The sequence below is a fragment of the Euprymna scolopes genome, chromosome 13 (genome assembly GCF_053919585.1).
Source record: "Euprymna scolopes isolate OS-2025 chromosome 13, ASM5391958v1, whole genome shotgun sequence".
Taxonomy (NCBI): domain Eukaryota; kingdom Metazoa; phylum Mollusca; class Cephalopoda; order Sepiida; family Sepiolidae; genus Euprymna; species Euprymna scolopes.
Window position 1 is genome coordinate 28,269,167 of NC_136494.1, and position 13,107 is coordinate 28,282,273.

The following is a 13,107-nucleotide window of genomic DNA, read 5'->3' on the forward strand; positions in this document are numbered from 1 at the left end:
AGCTTCAAGCAACTCTAGATTATTCTTGCAGTGACCAGCACTTTCAGCTCACTCCAGCCTCCAGTTGCTTCCAGCTCACTTCTGCAGTAACCCCAGCAGTTTCCAGCTCACTCTTGCAGCTCTGGCGCTTCCAGATACCAGATCCTACAGTCCTTTACATTTGGCAACCAGCTTCCAGAGTTCACTGACGTCCCGCTATCTCTTCCAGCGCCCATTTATGTTCAGCTACCAATTTTCAGGGCCTACTGACGTTCACTCACCAGTTTCCAGGGCCCACTGATATCCAATTACCCGTACCAATTCCCACTGATGCTCAGCCTCCTGCTCCAGTTCCCATTGACGTCTGGCTACCAGTTTCAGCATCAGAGCCTGTCTATACCACTTAGATTAACCTGAGGCACGTCCCCCTACCTCAGGAATGCAAGAATCTCAGCCCCCACGAGACATCTGTTCTCACTCCAACTGATCCTAACAGCCATTGCAATACATTTTTACCTTTTTTCTCGATAAAAATAAAACACGGTATCCTAAGCAATTGCTTGTAGAATATATCTAACATCTATGATACATGATGCTTATGACAAAGATTTTATGCATTTTGCTCCACGTTTTCAATTTTAACTAATTTCGTATTCCGTTTCGAATCACAGTGTTTACAAGCCATAAGCCCAAAAGCGATGATCAGTGCATAACTTGTTATTCATTTTTTTACACATTTAAAGTGTGTATTTCTCAATGAAGAATGTGTATTGCTCAATAGATTTTAATTCAAAATCATTCCACATGTAATAATATTTAACAAACAAAAAACATTTTTAATGCTTACACAGAATTTTTTTCTTGCAATCAACACATGCTGTGATTTAATGATTTTGCTCCGAAGTTATTTTACTTAGAAAAGAAACAGAAGCATTCATTTACTGACTTGAATAAAACACAGATGCTCAGCTCTAACTTCAATTTGGAAATTATAGCAAGTAAAAAAAAACTGGTTAAAGGGGAACAACTCGTTCTATCTTAAATACTTTATCTATCTATCTATCTATCTATCTATCTATCTATCTATCTATCTATCTATAAAAGTGAACGTGTCTGTGTGTGTGTTTGTCTGTCTGTCTGTGTACATTTCCCTACGCAATAACTATGTCAATTTTTAGTCTACAGACTCGAAATTTGATATACAGGGTACTGATATTTGGGAAAATGGTTTGTGATTGTGATTGGTTTTCGGCCAGAAATTTGGCTGTTAAAGGATCAAAGTTCAACGATTTGACCTTTGAGAACTCTACCAAACTCCTGCGACAATTTTGGGTCTAAACACTTGAAATTTTAGATATAGGTTCTTTGGACATGGATCTAACTTAATAACTCGACTTAAACAAAACAATAAATGTTAAGTGGGTCATAATAGGAGTCAAAGTTAAATTGACCCTTTTTTTTTTTTTTATTCAACATAACCGCCAAACACCCGAGAAACGCCGGTCACCCATGCTAGTCTATATATCTATAAAAGTGAATGTGTCTGTCTGTCTGTCTGTCTGTCTGTCTGTGTACATTTCCCTACGCAATAACTCTGTCAATTTTTAGTCTACAGACTCGAAATTTGGTATACAGGGTACTGAGATTTAGGAAAATCTATGTGATCGGTTTTCAGCCAGAAATTTTGCTGTTAAGGGGTCAAAGTTCAATGATTTGACCTTTAAGAACTCTACCAAACTCCTCCGACAATTTTGGGTCTAAACACTTGAAATTTTAGATACAGGTTCCTTGGACATGGATCTAACTTAATAACTCAATTTGAGCCCGAAACAATAAATGTTAAGGAGTCATAATAGGGGTCAAAGTTAAAAAAATTGACCTTCTTTTTTTTTTTTTGCTCAGCATACACCTCCAAACACCTGAGCAACGCCGGGCACCCATGCTAGTATATCTATAAAAGTGAGAATGTATGTGTGTATGTGGGTGTGTGAGGACACTTCTCAACCTATATACTCAACGAATTTTTATCTACAGACTTGAAATGTGGTATATAGAATATTTAAATATGGGGAAAACTTTTTAATTGGTTTTCATCCGGAACAAAGGGCTGCTAAGCGGTCAAAATTAGCAAATTGGTATGTAGGAGTTATGGGATGTTTATCTATTTGTCAACTGTTTCATGACTGCGCATGCACGGTCGAGAAACATGACAGCTTATTTATGTTAAAAATAATGTTTTTTGAAAACATTTTGTAAATGTGTCTAGCTGGTGTAATGGTTATCGTACTTAACTGAATGTGTTTAGATTTTGGTTTCAATCTCAGCTCGAGTATTTTTATTTTTACAAGAAGTGAACCGTTTAGAAAAAAAACAAAAACATAATAATCACATGCATATGCCTCAATTTTTGTATTAAGTAAAATATAATATGTATGCATTGGGGGGGGGGGTTCTTGATAGTACCTATTTACAATGCCTCCCCACGGGACAGAGTTAGACACCAGGGTCGTTTTGTAACGTGGAGAAAAGGTACAAAAATAAAAATTGTCTCAGTCGTGAAGGATTTCTCCTCCACCGAAAGAGAACAAGAAATGGAAGTGCAGCATCTGAAGAACAGATACTACACTTTGAGATATTAAATCTTTTATTCATGTTAAAAAATACAGTCAAAATCAACGATGAACAAAAAACTTAGGCACATGGCTAACTCAAAAGGGGGGATTTTGGGGGTCGTTGGTCATCCTTGTCACTCCAGAACTAAACAAAGTCAAAAGTTTCTCCCAGCTAGTATCTTCTTTCACCATAATACCGCATTCACCCTTTCATATTGGGGGACGTCCTAGTAACTCCCAATTCTTGACCAAAAGGCTTGATGGTAGCATTGATTGTGTTTGAATAAAATAAAATACATATTAGATACGTTTGAAGCCAAAAAACAGCGCATTATTGCGAAATAAGCAGATACTTATTTTTCGTTTGAAATTTATAAAAATATATTTCGACGTTACACTTCATCCTCAATATTTCTTTCTTTTCTTCTTTTTTTTGTTGTCATGTTGTTGTTGAAGCAGAGAATCAGTAAATAGAAGTCCGTTTGCTGTTTTTCATGGTAGTATTTTCACATGTCAGAACAACAACATGGAAGAAAAGAAAGGAAATACTGAGCATGAAGTGTAACTTCAATATATTTCTATAAATTTTGAACAAAAATAAATATCTGTTTATTTTCATAATAGTGCGTTGGTTTTAGCTTCAAACGTATCTAATATATATTTTATTTATGCATATTTTACGACTGGGCAATGCCGGATACATATTCTAGCATATCTATAAATGTGAGAATGTGTGTGTGTGTGTGTGTGTGAGAACACTTCTCAACCTATAAACTCAATGAATTTTTGATCTACAGTCTTGAAATTTGGTATATAAGGTATTCAGACATGTAGAAAACGTTTTAATCGGTTTTCATCTGGAAAAAAAAAGGGCTGCTAAGGGGTCAAAATGGAAAAATTTGCATGCAGGGGTTATCAGCTTTATATTTGTTTTCAATTGTTTGACGACTGCGCATGCGCGGTCATGAAACATGACAGCTTATTTTTTGTTAAGAATAAGCTTATTTGAAAACACATTTTAAAGATCATGTCAAGTTGGTCTGTTGCAATATTTTTGGCCTATAATGGGGGTATTGTCCCTCACAGTTGAGAGATTCTATTTATAAACGATGCTGCTAGGAACTGACGAATCAAATTAATTCACGTTCTGCTACCAACCAATCAGAAACCAGAATTGCTCCATAAAAATTAAACCTTTTTCTTTAGCAACCTTGTGTATGTTTTCTTCGTGTCGACACGGGAAGAATCTTTTGCTCTGTGGCTTCCAACTCAAAAACTGCCTACTGAGAACCAGTCACCTCTAGGACTTGTATAGACCAACTAACCATCGAAAACTGTTCTGAAACTAAACATGGCTTACAACTTCCACTGCGTATTTAGCTAAACTCATTATACCCCTCTCATCATTTCTCATCTATATTTCATCTCATTATTTAAAACATTCAATGATCAACTAAGATGACTAACGTATTATATAGAAATGTATCAGACATGTATAAATTGTAATTAAACAAGACCTAAAAGAAAACAACTTGATTCTGTATTTCCCATCAAATTCCGTAATATCTTTATCTGTCATTTATGGCCCGGAGGTTTTTTTGGTTGGTTTATAGATGGAGAAGGGGTGAAGGAAATGAGGCCATAGAGGTCACAACAAAGAATACATTTAATTGACAACGTTTGAAGTATGTAGAATCTGACTCCATGCAATTAAGGACATACGAATATTGAAGGTTGAGAACCGGTTTTATTTATTAATGACAGTTTTAATTAGAAGAGGTAAAGTGTTCGTAGGATGTTTGTAGGTGTGTATGCATTGATAAGGAAAGAACTTTTGTAGGCTTGTATAATTTAACAAAGAATGAATGTTTGTAAGCGTACTTATTTTTTCGGACGATGGGGGTGGTAAGTGGGTGGCCGGTCGTGCTACTGTCGGTGATATGTGTCCTGGCTTTTAACTTGAGAGCGGCGACTTCTTTCCTCAACAGCTAGCAGCACGGCATCTTCGCCTCCTATGTTTTTCTCCTTTTTCTCTTTGGTTTGTGTGAATTAGGCATTGGTTAGAATTGAAGGCATTTTGGCCCATAACATGAGAGCGTAGTCAGCTTCAGTTCACTCTTGCCTTATTTCTTTTTCTTCTTCATCTCTTTAGGTCGGGTGGGAGAATCCGTCCGTGCGTTCACTGACACAGCAGGGCGAATCTCCTCTCTCTCCTTTTTGGTTCCCTCATTTTATAGTCGCAAACCGGCTCCCAGTGACTGTGATATTTTAGGCCTTTATTTTAGGCGCGGAGCTCTGCCATTGGTTGATAATTCTTTTGTGGTTATCTTATTTTTTCTTCCCAAGCGGAAGCGATGCATGGAGCCATGTGCAAACGACGATTTTTTATTTTGTCTCTCATAGTGGATGCGTTAACATCAGATTGGCCGCCAATTCTCGTCATGTTCCCACACATTCTTATCCATGTGTTCCGGTCCCTGGCAATATGAGAATTGAACCACTGCCTTTATTGGTTGCTCATTGGTGTTAGTGTTCTGTGATGCGTTTGTCCTGTCTATATAATATTATGTTTGTTTTTTCCTTTACATACTATTTATTTACCTATTTCTCTTACTCTCCTTGCTGCAATATTTTTTTTAACTATAATGGGGGTAAATATTTATTTTCGTAAAATACAATAAAAAATATTTTAAGAAAAATTTGGCACAAGGCCGAACATGGGGGAGGGGGAAGGGCGGTCTTCTCTGTCTAATGCTAACTAATCTAACCTAACTAGATCTTACTGTCACTCTACTTTCACCACAATACCACATTCATACTATACATCCATCAGCGTATACATCCTTTGTCAGTCACCATAAGAACATCATACCATGATAAACTAATTAAAACCCATAAGAAAAAAGGGGGGTTTGGGGTATAAAAATTTTATAATACAAAAGATAGAATGGAATATGTACAATGTTAGTAAAAAAAGACCCCCCTCCCCCCTGTTGCTAAACTGTGGCAGGTGCGCTGATTCGCCAGTCGAAAAAGTTGATGCGGGTCCGAACGCTTTATTTTAACACCTCTTACGAAAACTTCGAAAGGGAACCTGCATCTCTGGCGAATCAAGTGACCTGTCACCTAAGTTAGGGGAGGGAATGGGGCTAAAAAAAACAAAAAACGGGACTAACTTAAAAAGGACCTAATGATCTCTATCAAACACTAGTTAGGTTATGAACACAAGAGCCTAGAAAATGGTCCTAATCTTGCCTAAACCGTGACCTACTCTGGACTTTAAACGAGTCAGGGGTGACGTTCGTTTTTGTTACTCAAAATTCTTTACCTAAGCGACATCCAAGAACCAGTCAAGACTTGCTTCTCTCACCCGACACACACGCGCAACTGACACCCACCTTTCAACAAAGTCTGAGGCCTTGATACGACTCTTCAAATGATAACAGAAAATTCGTATAAGGTCGAGGGGAGCGAAGTCCTCAGATCCGTAGACCACTCTCATACGTGTGTTCCAAATAACACCTCTCATTACTGCTAGCAAGGTCAAACACAATTCTTTTCTAAGTCTATCCATTGTCGGAGCCCAATTGCTACATACATTGATAGGAACCAAAGTTAATGACGATATGTTCAGTATGCGGACCATGAGACCTGTAACAAACTCAATCAGTGGCACCACGATGCAACAATAGACGAAGGCGTGACATAAAGTCTCGACCTCATCGTCGCACCGCTTACAAATAGGCGAAACCGCCAAGCCAGCTGAGTGAAGTCTCTTACCGACCCAGAGAGCATCTCGAATTACCAGCCAGGTCAAGGATGCCTCGTCATTAGTGAGGCATCCCGACCCAGGCGCCCAAGGCCAGATTGAGTGGAGCTGTCCCTTCGTCAAAGGGAGCCGCTCACCAATAACATCCCTTACGGATCCCCTCACTAGTACCCGATATAATGCCTTTCAGGACAACAGCAGAGCGTTGGAGAGGCTTTCCTTAAGTCTTAAGAGGAACTTCAGCGCGCGCCGACACTCGCGGTAGAAGGAGCATTCACCTCGGGGCAACCTGTGTGCCTCCCTCTCGGACTCATGCACCCCTCTCAAAGCCGGAAAGGCTTTCTTGGTGTTCTCGATCTAGAGGGCACCGTCTTCCCTATCCTGAAATGAAGTTTATTAAATGATTTGTTTCATTTAACGGTTATGCTTAATTCATTTTATGCATAGTTACTACATTGTGCATAATTGCATAGAATTTAGGATGAAAACGTTCTAGCACATGGATATGTTTTTATATATATATATCTATTTATAAAAGTGACCTTGTCTGTGTGTGTGTGTGTGTGTGTGAAACGTCTCTATCAAACTCCTCTGAATATTTGATCTACAGTCTTGAAACTTGATATATAGGGTATCTAGACTTCGGGAACACTTTCTAGCTTGTAAAAATAGCTACTAAAGAGTCAAAATTGTAAAATAAAAAAAAAGACAGTTGACTTTGGCAGGAGTAAATTGACTTACTTCTGCGCATGTATACATACATATACATTTGTAGCTTGAAGTCGTTTAATTATTTTATCCACTTGGTGATAGCTCAGACGAGAACGACAAAGACTGAACCAATAAATAATGACTTAAGCTGGAATGCTGAATGTTTTGGTTTCGATTCCAGCTGATGGCACCCAAGTCATTTTTTTTTTTTTTTACTTTTGCAATATTGGGTACAATATAATAATAAATAGAGGGTATTTTTTTACAGCCTGCCCCAGTGTAATATAAACACACCCAACCATCGCATGTTAAGAACGGATTTCGGAATAAACACCCCCTTCCCTCAACCTCCCCATGTTAAGAACGGCTTTTGAGGTTTAGGGTGTTTAGTCCGAAAGCCGAGGTTGGGGTGTTTGTAATACACTGGGGTACGTCGTAAAAATTTACCAAATGGAGAATTTTCCCTATAATAATAAATACGAAATCTGCATGAATTAAAATATCATATTTAAGCGTATTTCACAATGGGTCAAGGCTGGACGGCCTGCTAGTACCAATTAAAACAGAGAGGTTAGTTCGAGATTGGTTAAAGGGGAACAACTCATCCTGCCTTAATAATTTTATGGCACAAACCCAACAAAATAATACATTTCTGTATTAATTAAATTGTATTTACGTAATAATGACACAAATAAAAATGGTGGAAGCATAAATGACACGTTAAAAACAGTACAGATGAACAAATAGGTAAAAAAAAAAAAAGTCACATGGGAAAATATAGATAACAATCTGACAATGAATTTATCTAGGATACAATAAATATTAAAAACTTTATCAAATTCAAAAGAAAATTGTGATTAAATGATTTAGTTTGAAATAAGTGTACCATCGATCATATGAGCCAGTGTGTTAACCACGCTGAGAGGATCTTATTTGGTCTTGGAATATGTGGTCTCAAAGACAAGATATTAAAAATTAATACAAACCTATTCTGGAGCAGCCGGAAAGAATGAAGAATAAAGACAAATAATAGCCACTGTTCTCTTTATATGGCTACGAGTTTGTCAAGTTTGTCACGTGATATACAAATGAGATGCTTTGGTTAGAGATTAAAAAAAAAAAAGCCTGAGTTTTGAGAGACTGGGATGTTCAGATTTGGGTGTTGAAGAAGCTAGTCTTGTGAGTAGTGAGTTGCATTTTGAAGTTGAGAGTTTAGACAGCAGAGTATCGAATGTTGGTGTTGAATTTATTGACAGCAGAACCAAGAGTAGGACAAGTAATACTTGAGTTCTTTAATTTGATCAATATTTCCTCTTCAATAATAACAAGAATAAGTTCGAATCATACGAATGAACCACATATGTGCCTTGACAGAGTTCAAAATAGACTTTGTAGCCTTCTGGAGGATGCCCTTTTCTCTTCCCTGCAACCTCTTTCTCACAGAAAAGATGTTGCGAGCCTGTCTCTGAATTATCATTATTTTCATGGTAAATGCTCGTCTGAGCTCCAATCTATGATCCACGTGGCCTGACTTTCATGAAAAACACTTGTCTAGCTGAAACCGCTATCAATAATTTCCTCCACTCTTTATCTGTGCCTAAACGTAAACATAGATTCCATGAACAAAGCTTATTCCTTAGAAGTGTATGACTGTGGAACTCTGTTCTGTTTTCTTGTTTTCCAACTGACTACAACATAGTCGTATTCAAGTTCAAAATAAACAAATTCTTGATGAGCCATCATCTTAAGTAATCCAATTTACCAAATTTCCACTACTGACGATTACTATGACATGTTCCGTTTGACTACTGTACATTCATTAATTCTTTTTCTCGAGTGGCTTCCAGGCCTTGATAAGTGGTGACTTCTTTGTAAAAAAAAAAAAAAAAAAAAAAAACTATGAATTTGGTGGAATCCTTCAAATTTTTTCAGCAACAGTGTGAGTTGTATTTTTTTCGTAAGAGGCATTGCAGAGGATAAACATTCTCTTGTCGGGCAAAAAAGGTCTAAGGCGATATAATTCTTGGTCATTCACACACGAAGTCGACAGACGCAATCCTTCTATAATTTTCAGATTGCACGTTTCTGCTTACAAAATTACTCTTGAAACGAAACAGAAAACATTGATAATTTCCTCACGAGGTGAAGGCTGCAAGTATCTATATAAGAGCCAGGTACGTCCAAGGATGGAATACTGTTGCCACATCTGGGCAGGAGCTGCTAGAAAGGACTTGTCCTGCCTTGATAGAGTTCAAAATAGACTTTGTAGCCTCGTAGGAGATGTCCTTTTCTCTTCCTTGCAACCTCTATCTCACAGAAGAGATGTTGCGAGTTTGTCTCTGATGTATCGTTATTTTCATGGAAAGTGTTCGACTGAGCTTCAATCTATGGTCACCCCTCGCCAAACTTTCACAAGAAACACTCGTCTAGCTGTAAACACTATCAATAATTCCCCCCCCCCTACTCTTTATCTGTGCCTAAACCTAAACGTAGATTCCATGAACAAAGCTTCTTTCTTAGAACTGCACGCCTGTGGAATTGTCTCCCGTTTTCCTGCTTTCCGGCTGACTACAATATGGTTGTGTTCAAGTCTAACGTAAACAAGTTCTTGATGAGCCGTTCCATATAAGTTATCAAATTTACCAAATTTTCATTACTAATGATTACTATATTGTCCAATTTCTACTGTACACTCTTTAACCCTTATCCTTGAGTGGTATCTTGGCCTTGATAAGTGGTGATGCCTATGTAAAAAAAAAAAAAAAGTTCAGGGATGAGCATGAGCTGGAAGAACGTGTGATTGATTAGATAATTGTTGGAGCTAAATTTCCGGAGTTGCAAAAGCAATTACTAAGCAAAGACGAGGCCACATCTAAACGGACCATCCTTGGTGTATGATTACTAGGGCTATGACAACAGCATATTCTTTTCATTATTTTGACTCTTGAGTATATATTCGTTAATATCTTATGTTTTTATATAGACTGATGTGGTTCTCGGTTGATTGACTGTGTCTTACAATGTCGGATATATACTTGAGAGTCAAAAGAATGAAAAGAATATGCTGTTGTCACAGCCCTAATGATTACTATTTCCTGTGAATTTGAGTGTTATGTGAACAGTAGTTTAAGAGTTTATCGGTTAAATGTTTTTACACAGACACACATACATACATCTGTTGTTTTATTTATGGTCATTGCGTTGTTAGAACAATAATCAACCATATTGGAGGAGATTAGATTTAAAGCTAAATACGACAAATTTATTACCCAAAGTAAAAAGGATTAAATATGTGAACACAATAAAGTACACAGTATATTCTCGACATGCAATGGAATGGTGGTATATGGTGGTGGTCATATCTGCTGTAATATATATATCTACTAGCTGACCATCTGGCGTTGCCCGGTCATACAATACACTTTTTTTTTTTTTTTTTTACATAGGCATCACCACATTATCAAGGCCAAGAGGCCACTCAAGGATAAGGGTTAAAGAGTGTACAGTAGAAATTGGACAACATAGTAATCATTAGTAATGAAAATTTGGTAAATTTGATAACTTATATAGAACGGCTCATCAAGAACTTATTTACGTTAGACTTGAACACAACCATATTGTAGTCAGCCGGAAAGCAGGAAAACGGAAGACAATTCCACAGGCGTGCAGTTCTAAGAAAGAAGCTTTGTTTATGGAATCTACGTTTAGGTTTAGGCACAGATAAAGAGTGGGGGGAATTATTGATAGTGTGTACAGCTAGACGAGTGTTTCTTGTGAAAGTTTGGCGAGGGGTGACCATAGATTGAAGCTCAGTCGAACACTTTCCATGCAAATAACGATACATCAGAGACAAACTCGCAATATCTCTTCTGTGAGATAGAGGTTGCAAGGAAGAGAAAAGGACATCTCCTACGAGGCTACGAAGTCTATTTTGAACTCTATCAACTTACACATGGTATCTTAATATATGCAGATTGCATATGTATTATTATAGAATCAATCCTCTATTGATTATTATATATTACGAGGAATTATTATATTTGTTTTTATTTTGGATGATGCAGGGCATCCGAAGAGAGATTTTTCTAACAAAATGAAAGTATAATTTTTAGCAATAGGTATCTAGGAAAAGGCCACTACATATTTTATAAATTCCAAATTTCCACAACCTGGCAAATACTGGTACACGCTAGCAGATTTAGATTTGCAATTACAGAATATGATTCTAATTTTTTCCTTTGCTCTTTATTTTAACACTACACTAAGTTTATTGTTTTATTTCGCTACAGTTGATATTGTGTAGAACAATAAGAAAATCATAGTGAACAATGCATTCAACAAAATTTCACACACATTTCTAGATACCTATATCTAATAAGTTCAAAAGAAAGGACACACTTAGGGAGGTATTTTGGTGGTCAAGTCACTAAATAGAGATTAGCTGGTTTCCCGGCACAGCCCAGGATGTAATAAAGATTGACTGAAATACATGTTCTAGCTGGTTTCTAGGCGTTGCCAGGGATGTAATATAGACACATTATGTTGTATATTACCTGTTCTCTTCTCCCTAAGGTAAAACAATTTCATATACATGCTGTAAATTACCTATGCTAGGGATAAAACATGAACAATACCAGTCCTAGGGTAGATAAAACAAATAATACATAGAGATGAAAGATTCCTCTCCCCTAAGAATAAAACATATGTTCAATATCTGCTTTTGTTTTTTCATTGTTTATACGGTCCCGAGCAATGCCGGGTAGCCCTAACTAATTCGCGAGAAAAAAAAAAAAAAATAATAATGATAATATCGTTCTGTGTTTGTTTACAATTTCACATCAGCTGATATTTGGGCTTGATGATCTTAAACACAGTCCGTCTTCTGTTATAGATAAAAAAAAAAAGAGAGAATAATTTTTACAGGGGAATATTTTACGTTACACCGGCCAATGTAACATAAAATATTACCTTGTAAAAATTCTTCTTTTTAAGAGATAAGACTATTTTTATAAGAGCAGAGCTATTTTTAAAATCGGATTTTTAAAAAATTTTCGATACTTATCAGATGAATTTCTGTACAAAACGTATCTAAGAACACTGCCAGACATATAAATTATCTTTGTGTGAAATTTGAAAAAGATGGGCTCAGCTGTTTCAGAACCTATGAGGAAGAAACTCGTACACACACACACACACACACACACACACACACACACACACACACACACATATACAAAGTGACTTTTACATGAGAGTAGAGAAGAGAGAGATATAGAGATAAAAGTGAAAATGTGCGTGCATGTATGTGTGTGCGTGCATGTGTGTGCATGTGTGTGTGTGTGTGTGTGTGTGTGTGTGATGACACTTCTCAACCTATATACTTAACGAATTTTTGATCTACAGACTTCAAATTTGGCATATAAGATATTCAGACGTGAAAAACTTTTCAATTCGTTTTCATCTGGAAAAAGGGCTGCTAAGGGGTAAAAATTGACAAAATTGATACATGGGAGTCATCGGATTTTTATCTGTTTGCTGTTTCACAAATGCGCATGCATGAACAGTTCACATGACAGATTTTTTATGTTAAGAATAAGTAGTTTGAAAATACCTTTTAAAGATTGTGTCATGCTGGCCTAATGGTTATCGTACTTGACTCAATGTCTTTAGGTTTTGTTTTGATCTCAACTCGAGTATTTTTTCTTTATTTTACTTACAAGAACAGTTTATAAAAGAAACATAATACTTGCATGCACATGTCTCAGTTTCTGTATTGATTGAAATATAATATTTATGCATATTTTACGATCAGGCAATGCCAGGCGGCGTGCTAGTCTAATGTGTGAGAATGTGTGTGTGTGTGTGTGTGTGTGTGTGTGTGTGAGGACACTTCTCAACCTATATACTCAACGAATTTTTGATCTACACACTTGAAATTTGATGTATAGGATATTCAAATATGGGGAAAACTTTTTAATTGGTTTTCATCTGGAACAAAGGGCTGTTAAGGGGTCAAAATTAGCAAATTGGTACGGT